Genomic DNA, 19,945 nt, shown 5'->3' with positions numbered 1-19,945 from the left:
TGCAAAATCGTGCTTCTGTGCGACACGGAGCAGAAGTTCTGCAAGTCATGTTCATTAACCTGTATTTACTGTGGAAATGGAATGAAATATATTTTATTGCTTTTCTATCTTTGAATTTTCTCTCTCTCTTTTCCTTCCTCATATAGTTTTATTTATTTTCTCTTCATATTTCCTTATTTTTCTGTTTATAGCCACCAATATTTGAGCCTTTTAATGAAAATATTGAATCAGGAACATTTTACTAAGCTAAACTCTTATCTCACAGTATATATGGAAAAATAACCAAAAATGAATTACATACTTTAATGTAAGACTTGAAACCACGAAACTGTAAAACTTCTGAAAGAAAATCTAATGGATTTGATCTTGGTTTGAACAATGCCCTTTTTGTACAACTCCAGAAGCATAAAGAAAAAACCAAAGGAGACAAACGGGATCATGTGAAATTAAAGGCACCAGCAAAGTGAAGCAAGGGAGGGAGGGGGTGGGAGCCTCAGAATGGGAGGAAATACTTAGAAATGGCACGTTTGATAAGGGCTTAGTACCTAAAATAAGTAAGGAATCCGTACTTCTAAATATTAAGGAAACAACAGAAATAGGAACCTTTGAATAGCCAGTTCTCAAATGAGACCTACAAATGGCAGATAAGTAGACCAAATTCTCAAAATAATCCTAGAAATACAAGCCGTGAAGCCTCACTCAGGGCAGTACCCCTCCCACTGTTAGGGACACTGTTGTCAATAATTTGAAAGGTAAGTCTCATTGGTGAAGGGAAACTTTGCAACCTGTTGGGATCTAAGTACAGTCATAAAAAACAGTATGGAGGTTTCTAGACAAACTAAAAGTAAAATGACTGTAGGATCCAGAGGTCCTATCACTGGTTATATGGCCAAAGAATAGAAGTAAGTATGCCACAGAAATGTCTGTCTGTGTATCATTTTTGTTTTCATGTATCAGTTAAGAGTAAATAAAAATAAATAACTTAAAAATGTAATTTTGCATATCCATATAATGAAATACTATTCAACCCTTAAAGAGGGATATTGAGGGAGGGATCTGTGGTTGGTATGTGGAATAAATAAAAAAAAGTCTTAATAAAAAAGAGTGATACTGATAAATATAATATGCACCTACAATTATAGTATTGTACAAAATGGCTCCCCTGCTCTGAAAATCATCTGTGAATGGCTTATTTATCACCTTTTCCTCCAAAGTCCTGACAAGTATTGATCACTTTATTCTTTCCAAGTATTTGTCTTTTCTAGAATATCATATAATTAGATTCATATATCATACAGCATTTTTATATTATTTTACATGGCAATAGAGATTAAGATTCAGCCATTTCTTTTCATGACTTGATGCCTCACTCACTTTTAGCATTGAATTGTTCAGTGTCTGTATGTGTCAACAACGGCCTATTTGTTCATCTAGTAGGAATATCCTGATTGCTTCCAAGTTTTGGCCATTATGAATAAGGCTGTCATAAAGCTCAATGTATGAGGGTTTTTTTATATGTAAGCTGAAACTTGTTTGAACAGATACCAAGGGGTGAGTATAGTGGATCACATGTAAAAATGTGTTACATCTTTCAAATTAACGATGCAATTAAGTGTTCCCATTAGCAATAAATGGCATATCCTACTAGTGCACATAGTTACTAGTATTGATATGGTCAATGATTGGGATTTTAAGGTCAATGATTGAGATTTTAAGTCCTCCAATAGACCTGTAGAGTTACCCTCTGATATTTCTCATACTCTAATTACTATGCCAAGTATTAGGCAGTTTTCAGCAGTATATGCAGCAAGTTCCAGATGATAGCTGCCCCCAAAGCAATTAGAAAAAAACAGAAAGTCAAGAAGTTGAGAAAAAAATTGGTCAAATGAATTCTTTTTTACATAAATTCTTTGTTTGTAGGAAAATGTAGTTTAAAAAAGTACAACTCTTAAAAATCTTAATGGTTTCCAAAACTTTAACAAATAAATAAATAAAATACAGTTTCCACAACAACACAAAATAAACAAAGTTTTTGACGCTCTTGTTTGGAAGTAAACTATCAGATGATTATAAAATTGATACTTTACACACATGAGATATATTTATGATTGTGTATGTGGGAGGGAATTGTAGAGCATATCAAATTTACACACACCCATAGGTTCTATATTTTTAAAAACATAAATTTTACATCATACTATGCATTAAACACCTACAAATATCTGTCTAAGCCCTAGTATATTAGTTTTAGATCTTTAAAGGCTAACTCCCTGTTACCCATTTGCAAATGAGTTGTGTTATTTCCCCCCTTTTATTCTGTTACTTGCCCATTGTCTCCAGAGTAGCTTTGCATTTTAGTTTTTATAATTTGCATTTTAGTTTTTATTTGTATAAGCAATAGAGTATAGATTCTTTGATATCAATGTCACAAAAATTTGAAAGCAGTTTCAATTTCCATGCAGACAACTGAAATCAGTTTGTAAACTTATAGCATGAATTCTAATTGGTCTTAATAATAAAAACCCAGAGTCAGATATTGGGGTAAATGCTGAGGATCAGAGCAGTAAAGGAACTAGCCACAGTGACCTCTTACCTCTAGAACAACTCAGACCAAAAAGGGGCTGAGCTCCAGTTTCCTCTCACCTTATATTCCTCTCTCTGCTCAGCCATATCACTTCCTGTCTCCACTTCCCCAGTGCTGGGATTAAAGGCATGATCCTCCACTTCCTGGCTCTGTTTCTATTTTAGACTGGATCAACCTCATGTAGCCCAGGGTGGCCTTGAACTCATAATGTTCCTGCTTCCTCCTCCCAAGTGCTGGAATTAAAAATGTGTGCCACCACTGCCTGGCCACTATGGTTAACTAGTGGCTAGCTTTACACTCTGATCTCCAGGCAAGCTTTACTTGTCAGAGCACAAGCAAAATATCACCACATAAACTTATCTCAAAATGATACCAAGAATATTGATTGTGAAACCTTTGAATTAATGTAATTTGTAGGAAACTATAATTAACTATTTTGACTTGGCATAGCATAGTTTTATTAAAAGTCTATGTGACAAAATATGCACAAATCCCAAAAGCTAAAAATAGTATATTCATGGTGGTAATTAATACACAAATAATTTATGTGCAATTCAATCTTAGTCACTTAATGTTAATGACATTTTTGTAAAGATAATAGTATTTCTTCCACTTTTCAATGAGGAAATAAGATTTTAAGCCTCAGCGAAAACCTACCCTTGAATTGGATGACAGTAAACGAACATCTAATCACTTAGGAATTATAACTTTTTTTGAAAATAGTTACAAACTTTATAGATTTTTTTAAATGAGATGATAATAGCAAAACCAAGAATAATAAATAAGCCTTTTCATATACTAATGTTTTAGGAAGTATTCTTGGGAATTAACAGATAACCTCAAATTTCTTTCATTAGAAAAAAGTTTCACTACTGGAAACACTTTAAACAGAATTGAGGACTCCTTTTCAAAAACTATATTTCTGATTTCCTTCTCAATGTCCTCTATTAAAACAGACTGTCTTAAAAACAGACAAATCAAGCCTTGCTCAATTTGTCAGCCTAAGGGAGTTCCATTGTTCAGAGGAAATAAGATGGATATTCTAAATAGGATGTTTTTGGAAGCCTTTCATGAGACATCAGTGACTCTTTAAAGAGAGTTTATTGATTCTTCAGGCAGCACCTGAGGCAGCTCAAGATCTATTGCTCTGTCACTTTAAAGGCAGCAGCAGACATGCCACTTTTCCTAGGAGATCTTTCTCTTAAGACCTGAAAATTTCTACAAACCAATTGCATCTGTCATCTCCTACTTGATCCACTGAATCCCGGAGGCCATGTCTGATGGCTAAAAGCTATAGCTTTGCTCAAAATGCTTGTTGAAACAAATTCAGATTTGGGGAAGTGACTCTGTAAATGAAAACTAAGCATTCAAGCCTGTAAACATTGAGAGAATCTGTGGCCAGGATGGAGGCAGGCAAAATAGGATGTCAAGAAAACCAACCTAAGATCAAGCTCCTAGGCAGCCTTGTAAAGAGTCTCAGAAATGTGATACTTTCTTTGTGGACAGTTCTAGGGATGGGAAGCTCATTATATCCCAAGAAACCAAATTATATTTGGGTAAGGAAACCTTAAAAAAAACAAAAAACAAAAAAAAACTTGTTCAGTTGTTCAGTGTGTATGGGGGTAGGTGAGTTGGAATGTTTATGGATCACAGTACATATGCGTTGGTACTAGGACGTACATGAGTCAGTTATTGCATTCCATCCTGTGAGTTCTGGGGAGAGAACTCAAGCCATCAGGTTTGGTAGCAAACAATTTTATACACTGAGCAATCCTACTTTCCCCAGAAAAGGAAAACTTTTAACAGACACTCTGAATGTTATTCCAGATCCAGCTACCTCTGAAATTTAATTTGTTATGGCAAGTTCTGAGAACCTTGAAGATTCTTCTTTCGATGAAACCTCACTGGGAAGCACTGACATTTAGAGTTCCCAGGAGTCTTGAATTAAAACAAGTTGTACACATCCAAACACAGGAATGGGTGTCAAACTTTAGTCATCCTATATTAATACCCAAATCATGAGAACTCTTAACCTTTAGCTTTTAGATATTATCTTGGGCACTTATGAAAACACGGGTTTTCACTTTCTTTTCTCAAAAGGAAAGTACCTGGAACATATGCATGTGCACATGGACAAGTATTCTATAGTGCAATGGATTTGAATATATGTCAAAGAGAAGCTTGTATTCGGTTTGATCAGAACTAAACCTTAAGTGTTATTTGTTGTAGTTACTCATGTGGTTAATCTTAATAAGTAATCAAGTGTCCTAGGTTAAAATATAAATGTCTGCTTCCATGAATGAACCCATGTGCATAATCCTGTGACTGCACCATCTAAAAATCAAGTCCCACTTCTGAAAGAGCAATCTAGGGTTATTAGGGTTATTATGGTATGGTCCTAAGAAGAGAACTCTAGAATATACTCATCTGATTTCTTCTCATTTTAGTAAATTTACCTAAAGTGAATGTGCTTCTAAGAATCTGGCTGTCCTGAATTAACAAATTGGAGGGCTAAACTACATCATCTGATGAGACAGCAAGGCCAGTGTGTACCTGTGACCAGATGAATCATCAGAAATATGCTGCAGGATATCTAAATAAACAGAAGAAAAGAAAGCTAGTGCCCAATATTAATATCTAAGATTTTATACCTAAATGGGAACTGACTCTTAGGAATGTGGCTTGTAAAGCGACATCCTGTGTATGTATATGAAATAGTCTCAGCTTTTAATATATACTACCCAGGCTTGACTCAACACAATTTTTCAAACTGTAACAATCAGTGCATCTTCTTATTTTCCAAATTATTAAGCAAATCTAATTGTAGTACAGAAGACAGTGTGTTGTATTCCCAGGCCTCCCTAGAACAAATCACCTAAAATATTGAACATTATTTTTAATAGCAAAGTTTTAAGGAAATAAAAAATAGCCAGAAATCTTAAATCTAGAAAAAAAGCAAGCATCAGAGATAAACAGGTACTAACCTCAGGGCCTTGCCGGCTGACTCCTGTGGTCCCAGACTTTCAGATGTCAAGTTTCAGATTGTCGCATATAGACAATAAGTGTTAGAGTATGTGTTGTTGAGAGCTGGATTAAAGATTTAGAATTATACCAAGATTTTTAAAAGTAACACACTCCATGGCTGAAATGCGAGGGGAAAAAAAACAGAACAAAACAAAAAACTGTCAGTTGGTTGAGGAATATTAAGGAATCTTTGCCTGCAGGTGGCCTGAGAAAATGAAAACAAAACAATACAGAACAAAACTCTCCTGAGAGTTTGTAACCATCCTTCCTTGGGCAGAGACTAGAAGTAACACTAATTGGTCCTGAAATCCAAAATCAGAAAATTTATTTTAAATTGATTCTCAAGTGCCTGCTAGAAACTACACAAATCTTCTCTGGAGGAAAAAAATAAAACATGTTAACACATGCCTCAAGGTAACCACACAGAAAAGTACCAAGGAAAGTAATTGTGCAAAGCAAATCCCCAAAACCAATTCACATGGTACAGGAGGTAACAAGGCAGTCTCTGAGTGTCTTAAAACATCAGAATGACAGAGTAGCTTTCCATGGCATATAGGGTCAGAATTATGGCCACACTGTGTTAAAGGATTATGTTAGCATGTTTAAATAAATGATAAAAAGGTCAATATTATGATAAAAATGAAAGTATCAAAACAATCAAAAGGAAAGGGTTAAAATGGAACACCATAGGAATTTTAGGCAAAAAACAAAATCCAAAGATCACATCAAGCTTAAAATTAAAAGAAACAAAGAGAACACGAATGAAATATAAAGTAAATCAAGGTGGGGATGCAGCTGAGTAGCACTGTTCACGGTCAGGGCTCTGGGCTCAATCTCTCTGGGATGTGGTGCAGGAAGAGAGGACAGGAAATACTGTGGATGACAACTGGGGAAAGCATAGCTGACTGCAAAGAGTCTAGATTTCACCTTTCCCACCAAATCAGGCTTTTTGTTTTTCTTTTTTATGGCTATGACAAACTGCCTGGCAAAAACAACTTCAGTAATGAAGGGTTTGCTTTAATTTATCGTTCGAGGAGGTCAAAGTTACAGGAGGGTGAGGTGGACAGTCATGCTGCAGCCACAGTGAGGAGGAAAAGGATGGCATGACGCCTTGCTCTCCTGCTATCCTTTTCCATGGATTCCTGCACCCTCGCCCGGGGAGTGCTATCCATTCGATGTAGGTCTCTCCTCCTTGGTCTAACCATTCTGGAAATACCCGGAGTAAATCTAAATTCTATCAAGTTAATTTTGAAGACTAACTACCAAATCATTCAGTTCAAATCCTTTTTCCTCCCTTAAAAAGAGACAACAGTAACAACCAAAGATAGAAAGACAGACAGACAGACAGACAGACAGATAGATAGATAGATAGATAGATAGATAGATAGATAGATAGAAGTAATGAAGAGAGAATAGGAATCCAGAAGGAAGGAAATATTCTTGAAAAGTGGAAGTCCAAATTTTTAAATTTCAAAACCAGAATGAATAGCTCAAGTCCATACCTGAACACCTGAAACTGAAAGTAAGGCTTGTGGGAGCTCCGAGGATAACACGGGCTCCCTTCACTGGAAGAAGACTGAGCCGTTTATTCTTAGTGGAACTACTAGGGCAAAGACTGTGAAACAGTATTGTAAAACGGTGAGAATATTTGTCAATACAGAATTAAATTCACAGTGATACACTTTTTAGACATAAGAGCAGCCTCAATGAATGGCCTCATTGTCATAAATATTCCATTTTCTTGAATTGCTATTTATTCTAATTCTGAGCACATCTCAGTAGTTCATTTGATATATTAAATATAACTTTGAAAACTATATGGACTATTTGCTTTTGAAAAGTCAAATAACTTAACATTAAAAATATGAAACAAAATGTAGTAACTTAATCTGATAATAAGACATTTTAAGATGTACAGATTTGAGCTTTGAGTAATGTGGAAAATAATGTTAGAAAAAAATGGTACTTCGGGGAGGATGATTGGTTCCTACTTCATACCACACATTAAAGAAATTCAAATATCATTAGGGTTCTTCCTGTAAGTATTACAGTGCTTTGAAGGGAGCACAGGAGAATAACTTTAAAATCAGATTATGTGTGGATTTTAGCAGTAAAACAATATAAACATTAATATTAGTACAAAAATGAAAGGGAATAGAAAATGATAAAAATGAAATGAAAGAAATAGCAAGATTTTCTATTGTGTTAAGGTAAATAACCTCTGTTTTACGCATATCATATAGTGTGTAAGCAAACCGTAACTAGAGAGAAAATATTGGCTTCATTTGTTGACATGTTACTGAAAAGTAGATTTTTATCTGGACAAGAAAACACTGTATTTGTTTAAGCTGAATATCTGTAGCCTAAAAATTTGAAATTAGAAAAGATTCAGAATTGGAAAGCTTTGAGTCTGGACATTATGCCATAAGTGAAAAATCATGTGGCAAGTTATAATCAGAACAGAAAAACACACACACACACTAAAATGCCACATAAAGTTACCTTTAGGCTATGTATACATGATATATATGAAGCAGATGAGTTTAAGTTTAAACTTAGGTCTTGCCACCAAAGATACCCATTATTCATGAGAAAACATGCCAAAATCTGAAAGAAGACAATGAAATTTGAAATACTGCTATCCCCAAGCATTTTGAATAAAGATGTGTAAGCCTTTACAACAATCAGTAAAACAATCAACATACAGGAAAAGTAAAGTCTGAATTGTGATTGAATATTATGATGATTTTCTTAATTGTTAACTTAATTAGACCTGGAGAAACAGAGGCATGGCTTTGAGCAGGTCTGTGATACCCTTTCCCAGAAGGATTAGCCAAGAGAAAAGGACCTTACCCCACGGTAGAGAACACCTCCAGTAGGGCAAATATAAAGAAGGCAGAAGAAACCCACTACAGTTTTTGACTGCTTGCTTTGTTCCTTGCTGGCGAGTACATCAACCCGATTCCTTCTGCTGCCATTGCCGCAGATTTCCACTATCAGAATTTACCTTGTTAGGCCTTCCAACACAGTCTACCAACCAGAAGTTCTCAAGAGTCCTCCAGGCCTTAACACCAGACAGGGACTTGTGAGACGAGAGTCAGAACGAGCAGTTACTTGGTTCCCATCTCTCCAGTGTACGGATGTCCATTGTTGAACTACACAGTTCCTGTTGTGTAAGTGAATCCAATAAGTCCTTGTGCTGATTGGTCTACTTTGTTCTTGTGGTTGTTTCATCATGACACAAGCTGGAGTTACCTGGGAAGAGGGAGCCTCAGCTGAGGAACTGTCTCCATCAGATTGGCCTATGGGCAGTTATGTGAGTTATGTTCTTGAAAGATTGATGTGGGAGAGCCCAATTCAACTGTGGGTGGTGGCTTTCTTGGGCAGATGGTGCTGGGGTGTAGGAGATAGCAAACTAAGTAAGTCATGGGAGCAAGTCAGTGAGCAGCATTCCTCCAGAGTCTCTACTTCAGTCCCTGCTTCCAAGTTCCTACCCGGATTTCTCTTCATGATGGAGGATAAGCTGTTAAATGAAGTAAACCTTTTACCTTCAAAATTGCTTTTGGTCATGGTGTTTATCACAGCAATAGAAAGCAAACTGGAACAATTCCTCGTGTGTGTGTGTGTGTGTGTGTGTGTGTGTGTGTGTGTGTGTGTGTGTGTGCGTGTGTGTGTGCGTGTGTGTGTGTTTGTGTGTGTGTGCGTGTGTGTGTGTGTGTGCGTGTGTGTGTGTGTGTCTGTGTGTGTGTGTGTGTGTGTGTGTGTGTGTGTGTGTGTGTGTGTGTGTAATTTTCTGTCAGTTCTACTCTTCTAAAAAACTCTGAATAATAATAGATATTTGACTGGGGCTGATAGGGTAATGAAGTAGAGACAGACAGACAGACACATGTACAGAAAAGCTTGGTTCAGGTAGGGCATGTGCTTTGAAGGAGAAGCAGCAGCCCCAAACCCAGGCTGTTTATTACATACCGCTAAGTGAGAAGGTGTGGGGTTTGTATACAGTTGAATGAGGAGGCAGTTAACTTAGCTTTTTCTTTCTTTTTTTTTTATTTATTTTAAAAAATGTTTTATTCATTTTATATACTAACCACAGATCCATCTCTCATCCATCCTCCTGCTCCCCCTAAGCCTTCCTTCCTCAATCAACACCCCATCCCCTCCTCCAAAAGGGTAATCGCTCCCAAGGGGAGTCAGCAAAGCCTGCTACATTCAGTTGAGATAGCGTCAAGCACCTCACCGCTGTATCATGGCTGAGCAAGGCATCCCAACATAGGTAATGGGCTCCAGAAAACTAGCTCATGCACCAGGGATAGATCCTGATCCCCCTGCCAGGGGCCCCCCAAGTAGACCAAGCCGCACAACTGTCTCCTGTATGTAAAGGGCCTAGTCTGGTCCCATGCAGGTTGGTTTAAAGTTCATGGATTCCTACAAGCTTGGTTCAGTTGTCTCTGTAGATTTTCCCACCATGATCTTGTCCCCCTCCCCCACTTGCTCATCTAACCCTCTTCCCTCTGATTGGTTCATAGCAGCATTATGCATAATAGCCAGAACCTGGAAACAACCAATGTGCTCCTAGACCAAAGAATGGATAAAGAAAATGTGGTTCGTATACACAATGGAGTATTAATCAGCTCTAAAAAACAATGACATCATGAAATTTGCAGGCAAATGATGGAACTAGAAAATATCATCTTGGGTGAGGTAACCCAGACTCAGACAAACATGGTATGTACTCACTCATAAGTGGATACTAGATGTAAAGCAAAGGATAACCAGACTACAATCCACACTTCCAGAGAAGCTAGAGCCTTCATCCAGTAACTGATATAATCAGGTGCAGAGATCCACAGCCAAGCACCAGGCCAAGCTCTGGGAGTTCAGTTACCTAATGTTTTTTTTTTTTTTTTTGGTTTTTCGAGACAAGGTTTCTCTGTGTAGCTTTGTGCCTTTCCTGGGACTCACTCTGTAGCCCAGGCTGACCTGGAACTCACAGAGATCCGCCTGGCTCTGCCTCCCGAGTGCTGGGATTAAAGGCGTGCGCCACCACCGCCCAGCGTGCAGTTACCTAATCTTAATCAGAGGTCTCTGTAGGGAATCAGTTTATAGTAGTAGCCTCTAGGAAAAGGAATTGTGACTGAAAATTTTTACAGTGTACTGGTTTTAGATAAAAGCCAATAGTTTATCAGCACTCATACTTGAACCAGAAGAAGGTTTCACCACTTCCATGGGTCTGAGGCATTGGGTCATTGACATGACTGTGCTCATGTCAGTCATCCACATTCACTCAAGAGTTTGTCTGCTCCCCACAGATCTGCTACCAATGATCGTCTGAAGAAACAGCATTGTAAGGATCAATTTCTCAGTGGTATCTGAAGTTGGCTCTCTGATTTGACTAAGACTTAAATTATTAAAGACTCTCCTGGCAGTACAGAGATCACTAGTAATACATGGTATGAACTGTGCACAAAACTATGCAAGGTAACTAAAATTTGTATCAATTCACCTCATGTTTAGGAAGCACTTTACCAACTAAGCCAGGTCCTCGGCCCCTGATTCATCTCTAGTAAAGAGCAAGGACTTTAGAGACTTTAGAGTTTAAAACATTTTGATATTTCTTGAAGAATAAAGAATAAAATGATCCCAAATGGTGTCTTCTAACATCTCTGGATAAAGTAACTAAATAACAAAACTAACACCTTTGGATAAAGTGGTTTGAATGAGAACTGCCTCCCCCAGTATCGTGTGTTTGAATACTTGTTCCCCAGTTGGCTGTTCTGTTTGGGGAGGTTTAGGAAGTGTGATTTTCCTGGAAGAAGTAAATCACTGGGGTGGGGCTTGAGAGTACAGAGCTTTGTCCTACTTCTAGTTCACTGCCTCTGCTTCCTGTTCCTGTTGGTGCACCTCCCCACCACGATAGAGACCTATCCCTCAGGAGCTACAAGCCAAAATAAACTCTTCCATAAATCACTTTTAGTTACGGTGTTTTATGACAGTAACAGAAAAGTAACGGTTATAGCAACAAATGAAAATATGGAGCTCAGAGATGTAATTTCCCAGCTACAGATACACATAAAAAAATCCAAAAGTTTCTAAGTGTGCCCTGAGAGAGAATCTTATCTAGCAGCAATAATGCTCATTTTGCCCAATACTGAACACAAGCTCTCATTATAATATTGGATGACTTGCAGCACAAGTTTAAATCTCAGCCTAGACAGATAATGTGAGAACTGATTGGAAAAAAAATCTGGTCCTGGAATATGGAATGGTGATTTGATCCTGATGAAATCAAAGCATTGAGCTCCCCTCAGGTTCTAATGGATTTATTTTTTCTGAAGGAATACATTCCAATCCCCATTACCATTCCTGTAGTATTTTGCTCTACACTCTTGCCTCAAAGAATTAAATTTGCATTATCTATCAACCAACAATGATCTTCTCTGAATGAAATGCCAAGCAAGGCTATATGCTTCTGCCTCTCATGACCCACCCTCATCTTTACGTTTAAAACTATAACCATGCTTAAGGCTAAGCAGGACCCTAGAGGTGATATACACAGTGTAACCCATGAGAATATGTCCTAGACTACTCAATAGTTTATTTTTAAAAAATGAATACAAGCAGAACTTTTGAGAAAATATATTGGAATAGATGTTAATAATGTGGGATGATAACAGACAGAACACGAAAACAGAATAGACTACATTTACTGATGTGGGCCCAATTGAGCATAGATTACAGGAATAATACTACAGCTCACTTAGTTTAAAAGAATTGCTAATAGTTTACTTAACTGGTTGAGTAAAATATGGGTCAAAAAATGGTCTATTGCAAATGAGGTAGGGATGCCTGATATTTCTTGGCTTAATTTTAATGAAGAAATTCAAAGGCTCAGGTAAGCGAATACTTGAATACATTTACTATAAGCCTAATCTTCACCAATGGGAAGGCTGAAAAGACATACCCTTCATTAAAACTATAGGAAACAGATTTGTGAGAGAGGGATCAGCATTCTTGAAAAGCTCTTTCATTGATCTTGTCTGTACATGATACCTTATAGTGAGACCATGGATGCTGAATTGTATGACTTAGGTGCAAAGCACCCCAGAGTAATAAAAGAAATGTAGCATCTGTGAATACCAAACACAATGTGAATACTCTTACCATAGTAGTAAGCATCAGCAAAGAAATGTTTATAATGGTCTGACTTGTGTAGAATTTTGCCACTGGCTAATTAATCAGTGTTCCAAGAAGTGAAAAACATAGGAAGCCAGCTAAGTTCTTGTTCTATCTGTATAAGCAGAAAAAAATTCAAAGCAAATGGATGACAGGCTGCCTTGAATCATAGCAATGCATTTCCCCCTTATTAATTTATCAATTTGAGACTGTAGACCCAGAGCTCCTTAAATTAAAAAAAGGCCAGGCTGGTTGAGGAGGGACCTTGTTACAGTACTGAACAATTTTACTATGACTCTTCTCTAAAGTGACATGCAGCCTTTTATTAGATTAACAATTTTTTTCCTCACTATGTAGTTACCCTAGTAAAAACCTGAAATGTAGGCTGTTTTGCCTTTGGGGCTATATAATCCAGAAGACCCAATAATATATAGAATCTTTGACAGGCACCCATAGGTGAATCACAGGAAGGCTGTTTGGATGTTGGAGCAATATTCTACATCAGTCTGAAGACAACTATTCTTTCTCTAGGATACATCTCTTGTCCTTCTATCACACTATAGTGAAAGCTGAGTGTTTAATAAAGGATCACTAAGTACCCATGTTACCTGAGCTGCCCATCATGAGCTGGATGCTTTCCAACTCATCACGTCATAAAGGTGGATGTGTGTAGCAATAATTCATCATAAATGGAACTGGTAGATGTGTGATCAGAGCCAAGTAGGTGCTGGAGGCATAAGAATGTTGCATGAAGTAGCTGCCCAAGTGTCCATCTCCTACTCCAATGATGTCTATCTTCAAATACATACCTATCTTCTCATGGAGAAAGCCTTATGAAGAAGAGAATATTAAGGACTGTTTTACAGATTTTCAAACACTATAAAGGCATCACCCAGAAGTGGGCAATTGCAGGATTATAGTCCCTTTTCTGGGACAACCATGAAGGATTGTTCATAGTGGCAGAATTTTAACAGTCCACATGGCTGTGTATTTTGCTTGAGGCAAATAGCCATATGTGAAATTATGTACTTACTCATAGGTATAGCCAATGGGTTTGATGGTTAGAGACTTGGAAAAAGTATGATTGTAAAATTGGTTATAAAGATATTCTGTAAAGAAGTATATGTCTAGACCTCTCTTGATGGGTCAAGGATGTAAAGATATTGATGTCTTACTCACAGGCTCGTCAAACACATGACTTCATTAATAGAGTAATCAGCTAGATAGATATCTATTTTGTGATAGTCAAGCTTTCTCTTTGGCCATTTCTGTGATTACCCAACAGACCCATGAACAAAGTGGATGAGGTAGCAGAAATAGAACTTACAGGAACTCAACAACACGGATCTTCACTCTTTAAGGTTAATATGACAGCTGCTACTACTGCTGAGTGCTGCATTTTCTAGCATCATAGACCAACACTGAGCTCCCAGGACAGTGACATTCCCAAGAGACCATCCAGAAACTGAATGTTGGGTCAAGTACATTTGACTACTTCTATAATGGAGAGGTCATTGCTTTGTCCTTACTGGTATAGATTCTTATTCTTGCTATAGATTTACTTTGCTAGAAATTATGGTTTCTTTCAAACTACCACATATGACTTAAAAAACGCTTTATCCATCATCATGATATTCAACATCACATTGTTTCTGACCAAGAAACTCACTTCACAGCTGAATAAGTGCAGCAGTGGACTCATACCTCCCAGATGTGTAAATCTTACTATATTTCCCCATCCTGTAGCATCTGGCTTGCTAGAATAGTATAATAGCCTTTAAAAACACAGTTGAAGCACCAATTGGGTGGCAATAGTCCCAGAGGATTGAGTGGGTTATAGAAAAAAAAAAAAGAAAAAGAACAACACAATTAAGAATATCAAGTAGTCCAGGGTAGTCAACTGGGCACTAGGTTGGTTGCTTTCAATGTATCAGAATGTATAGCACATACACAATTTGAGTCAGAATGTAATATATGAACCTGTTTCCCTATAGTCATGATTCCTGAGTTCAAGAGCCAAGTGGTAGAAATGGGAACATTACTCACAGTCATCCCTTTAACCCACTAGTAAAATTTTTTTCTGTTTGTTGACCTCTTATTCTATGCTGTCCAGAAAGAAGAGTATTTCCTCCAGGAGTTACAGATATATTCCAATACATTAATTGTGTATACACAAATATTCTAAGAATTCCTGCTGACCGCTTTGGGCTATAAAAGGAGTTGAGTTGTCAGCAACAGTAATTTGCTGGGGATGTCTTTCTGTATGCTGTGAATTGTTGCTCTGATTGGTTAATAAATAAAATGCTGATTGGACAGTAGCCAGGCAGGAAGTATAGGCGGGACAAGCAGAGAGGAGAATTTTGGGAAGAGGAAGGCTAAGTCAGGAGATGCCAGCCACCACCAAAGGAACAACATGCAAGCAGACCTGTAAGCCACGGCCACGTGGCAACTTATAGATGAATAGAAATGGGTTGACTTAAGATACAAGAACTAGATAGCAAGAAGCCTGCCATGGCCATAGTTAAAAAATAATACTAGCCTGTGTGTGTTTATTTGGGTCTGAGCGGGACCAGCGGGTGAGAGAGATTTGTCTTGACCTCAGACCAGGTGGGACACAGGAAAACTTCAGCTACAGTAATTTACCTAGAATATGGGGGTGGGGGGAGTAGATTGTACTTCTTCTCCGCCATAGAGGTAAGTAAGAATGTGTAGATGTATCCAACCTTCTTATTAAATAAGAAACACAGAACCAATGCAAAGAAGAAAGCCAAGAGGTCAGAGCTAAGAGCTAAAACCTTACCCATCCTCCTGCGGTGGTCCTACCTCTCCGAACCAGAGCTACCCCTGTGTTAAAGTCTTTATATAGAGTTCCTGTCCTGCCTTCTCATTGGTTGTAAACCCAACCACATGACCGCCTCCTCACAGCCTGTCTGTATAGGCCTCCAGGTTTTCCATGATTGGTATTAAGATTAAAGGCATGTGTATCCAATAATGGCTGTATCCCTGAACACACAGAGACTTACCCAGCTCTGCCTACCAAGTGCTGGAATTACAAGCGTACGCTACCACTGCCCTGCTTTCCTATGGCTTGCTAATAGCTCTGACCCCCGGGCAACTTTATTTATTAACATACAAATAACATTTTAATACAAATAAAATATCACCATAAGAATGTGTCAAGTGTACATTATTATTATGTAAGGTATATACTGGTGTTGCCATGTTCTATGACTAAGTCAATGGAAAAGTATAACAATGCAGAAAGGATGATAATTGGCCCATAGTTTTAAAGAATGAAGGTGTGGGTCATTTTTCCTGTAAACTAATATGTGGTGGTATTGTGTTCTCCCAAATACTGTGCACCCTAATAAACTTATCTGGGGTCAGAGACAGAACAACCACTAGATACAAAGGCTAGAAAATGGTGGCACTCACACCTTTAATCCTAGCATTCCAGAGGCAGAAATCCATGTGTTCAAGGATACAGCCAAGCATGGTGACTCACGCCTTTAATCCCAGAAAGCAAGCTTTTAATCCCAGGGAGTGGTGGTAGAAAGCAGAAGGATATATAAGGCATGAGGACCAGAAACTAGAAGCTTTTAGCTGGTTAAGGTTTCAGGCTTTGGAGCAGCAGTTCAGCTGAGATTCATTCTAGATGAGGACTCAGAGGCTTCCAGTCTGAGGAAACAGGACCAGCTGAGGAATTGGCAAGGTGAGGTAGCTGTGGCTTGATCTGCATCTGATCTACCAGCATAAACCCCAATACCTAGCTCAGGTTTGATTTTATTAATAAGAACTTTTAAGATTCATGCTACACTAGTACTTGCTGAAGTGTTTGCTGAAGGCACAGGAAATATGAAACATTTAGTATGAGAATGTAATTGTAACTAAGGACATATGACCAGTCATAGAAAGAGGATTTGTAGTTGCCATGAGTGTTTCTGTCCTATTCTGTTAATAATATGCTTATTCATATATACATGTATATTAAGCATTTATTTGTATATTATTGAAATAATAACAAAGTTAAGTGCTGTTAAATACATACATACATATATATATATATATATATATATATATATATATATATATATATCACCATAATTATGCTATGGATTATTAAAGAACTAAACATGCCTCAAAGCACATTGCTACTTATTATAGAAGAAGTATATTTTTAGTTGCATATTGATAGTTATATCACATTGGAATCTTGACCTTATTTTCATCTTTATTTGGAAACTAAGCATAGCATAAAGAGATGTAGTTGGATACCAAGTTAACATGAGGTCAAATTTTTATGATAAATCCATTTTAATATAATATTTTCATATTCCTTGCGAGTTTGATACATATATACAATGTAGCCAGTAGGTCTCTATATGGGCTTTCAAACATTAGTCCTCCTTCCCCTCTCCCTCTTCTGCTACACCATCCCATTCTCATCCCATTTATAATTTTTGGCTTCTACAGGCATGACAAGTTAAACACACAAATCTAAAATTTAGATGGTAGTATCCACAGATGAAAGAACACATATAATATTTGTCTTTGTTTGTTTGGGTTCCTTTACTCACTGTAATTTTTTCCCATTTCCATCCATTTTCCTGAAATTTCTGTAATTTCATTTTTCTTTACAGCAGTATAAAATTCCATTGTGTATATACATCACCCATTTTATTTTCAATTCATCAGCTTATAGACATCTAGTCTTTTTTCATCTTCTGTCTATTGTGATGTGGTCGATATTCTTGATTAACGTAGTGGTTGTACCATTTACACTCCCACCAAAAGTGAATGAGAGTTCCTCATTCTTCACATCCCCACTCTTGCTTATTTTCATATTAGCCACTCTGATTTAAGTAAAATGAAATTTCAAAATAGTTTTAACTTTCATTTCCCTGATATATAAGAAGAGTGAAAACTTTTAAAAATATTTCTTAACCTTCGTATTTCTTTTTGAGAAATCTTTCAGTTCCTTGTTCCACTTTTAATTTGGTGGTCTGTTTTCTTGGTGTTTCATTTTTTGAGTTTTTTATATATTCAAGATGCCAATACTCTATTAATTTCATATCTGGTAGAGATATCTTTTTTACCCTGTCAGCTATCTGTTCAATAAAATAACAATTTCCTTTGCAATACATAGCATTTTAATTTCATGAGAACCGACTTGTTAATTGTTGGTCCTTCTTGCTGCATAACAGAGGCCTTGTTTTAAAAGTTGATACTGCAGGATAGATCCTGAAGTGTACCCCTTAGGCATTCCTATACAAGTTTTAGAGTTTCAGGTAAACATAGAGGTTTTTGATCTATTTGTAATGAATTTTTGTGCACAATGAGAGATAAGGATAATTCTATTCTTCTGCATTTACATATCCAGTTTTCCCAACATCATTTTAAAGATGTTGCCTTTTGCCCAATGTATTTTTTGACATCTTTGTCAAAAATCAAGTGACTGTAGATAAATGAATATTCAACTCTATTCCACTGATCAATAGCAATTTAATATGTGAAAAAAAGAATAGACTTCAAGCCAGATTTATTCAGAAGAAGTAAAGGAGGTCACTTCATACTCATCAAGGAAACAACTGATAAAGAGGAAATTAGAACTATAATTAAAAACACAGTAAACATAAGGTCATCTAATTTTATTAAAAAATACAACTAGATTTAAAATATTAGATTAACTCCAATTCAGTACTAGAGGGTGAGTTTAATACCAGGCTATCACCACTAAATAACTGGACGAATTATTAATAAAGGAACATAGTAACTTAAGAACATTATACATCAAATAGCATACTAGACAGCTACACTGTATTCCACCCCTATACATCCTCAGCAGCCCATGGAATTTTCTTAAAATAGATCACATATTCAGACACAAAGCATGTCTCAACAAATAGGAAAGCTGAAAGAATATCCTATGTTATATCTAACTGCATATGATAAAGCTAGATATCAATTAGAGGGACATTACAGAAAATGTATAGGTTCATAGAGAGTAAGCAACTATTGAATCTTAGATGAGTCACTCAAAAAGTCAAGAAGGAAATGAAAACCTTTTTATCATCAAATGAAAATACAATTTACCCAAACCTGTGAAATACAATAAAGTCAGTGAAAGTTAGTAACTCTAAATTCCTACATTTAAAAAAAAATATATATATATATCTTAAAATACCTGATGATAAATCTTAAGGCAAAAGGGAAAAAAAGAACAAAAGTAGAAGATGGGGAGAAATAACAGAGGTCAAGCTAAAAATTAGTTAATGATACAAAATTTTACTGCCAGCTGAGGAGATCTGCAACAATCCAAGTGACTTGCTTCTCGGTGGGTCTTCTAGGGTATTTCCTGGAAGGATTAACTGAGGGCAGAAAAACCTTCAAGTGGTCAGCACCTTCCTAGTAGTCCAAAGAAGTCCAAAGAAGACCAAGAAGTCCAAAGAAAGCGGTGCTGCCTTGTTGCTGGCCCTTGTCTCTCCTTGGTTAATGTGTCCGTCCTGTTGGTGCCCCTATTGTTAGTATCCTTCCCTAACATTGCAAAGCTTCTGCTTCACACCGCTGACTAGCAGTTCTCCAAGACTCTTTTAGGCTCTCAATACCACAGTAATATGTCTGTTGCATCCAAATTAATGTAATAAACAGTTACTGAGTCCTCAGCCGTTCCAGCATGCAAATGGCCCCTGTCATGCAAGCTAATCTAATAAATCCCTTTTAATAACATACATTCTTTGTATTGGCTCTATTCTTCTAGATTCTAGAGTCTAGAGTATTCTGATTAATACATATGTAATCACACAATGGAATACACACAAAGGTAAAAAGTTAAAAATGTTAGAAAATATTTATTTATGTAATGATGACATATAAAACTGAGTAGCATATTATTTAGAAACACGTGAAGTAAGATGCCATTATTAAGAGAACAAAGAAAATTATCAGAAAATTTTAACAGTGGGTGTTTGGTTCTTGGGGCCTGGGGAAATTAGAAGTCCAAGAGGTATAGGATACTTAGAGGCTGTCAAAAGTATTTGTTGTGTTTTAATTTCTTAGTTGGATAGTATGTGCATCTGTGCTTTTCTTCATGGTATTAGTGTTACTAGAATAGTAAATATATTTTATATGAGTTTGTGCTAATGATATATTATTTTACATGAAAAT

This window comes from Peromyscus californicus, unplaced genomic scaffold, assembly GCF_007827085.1.
Source record: "Peromyscus californicus insignis strain IS unplaced genomic scaffold, ASM782708v3 Scaffold_22__1_contigs__length_63687245, whole genome shotgun sequence".
NCBI lineage: Eukaryota > Metazoa > Chordata > Mammalia > Rodentia > Cricetidae > Peromyscus > Peromyscus californicus.
The sequence above is the reverse complement of the archived record's forward strand: the minus strand, read 5'-3'. Positions refer to the sequence as shown.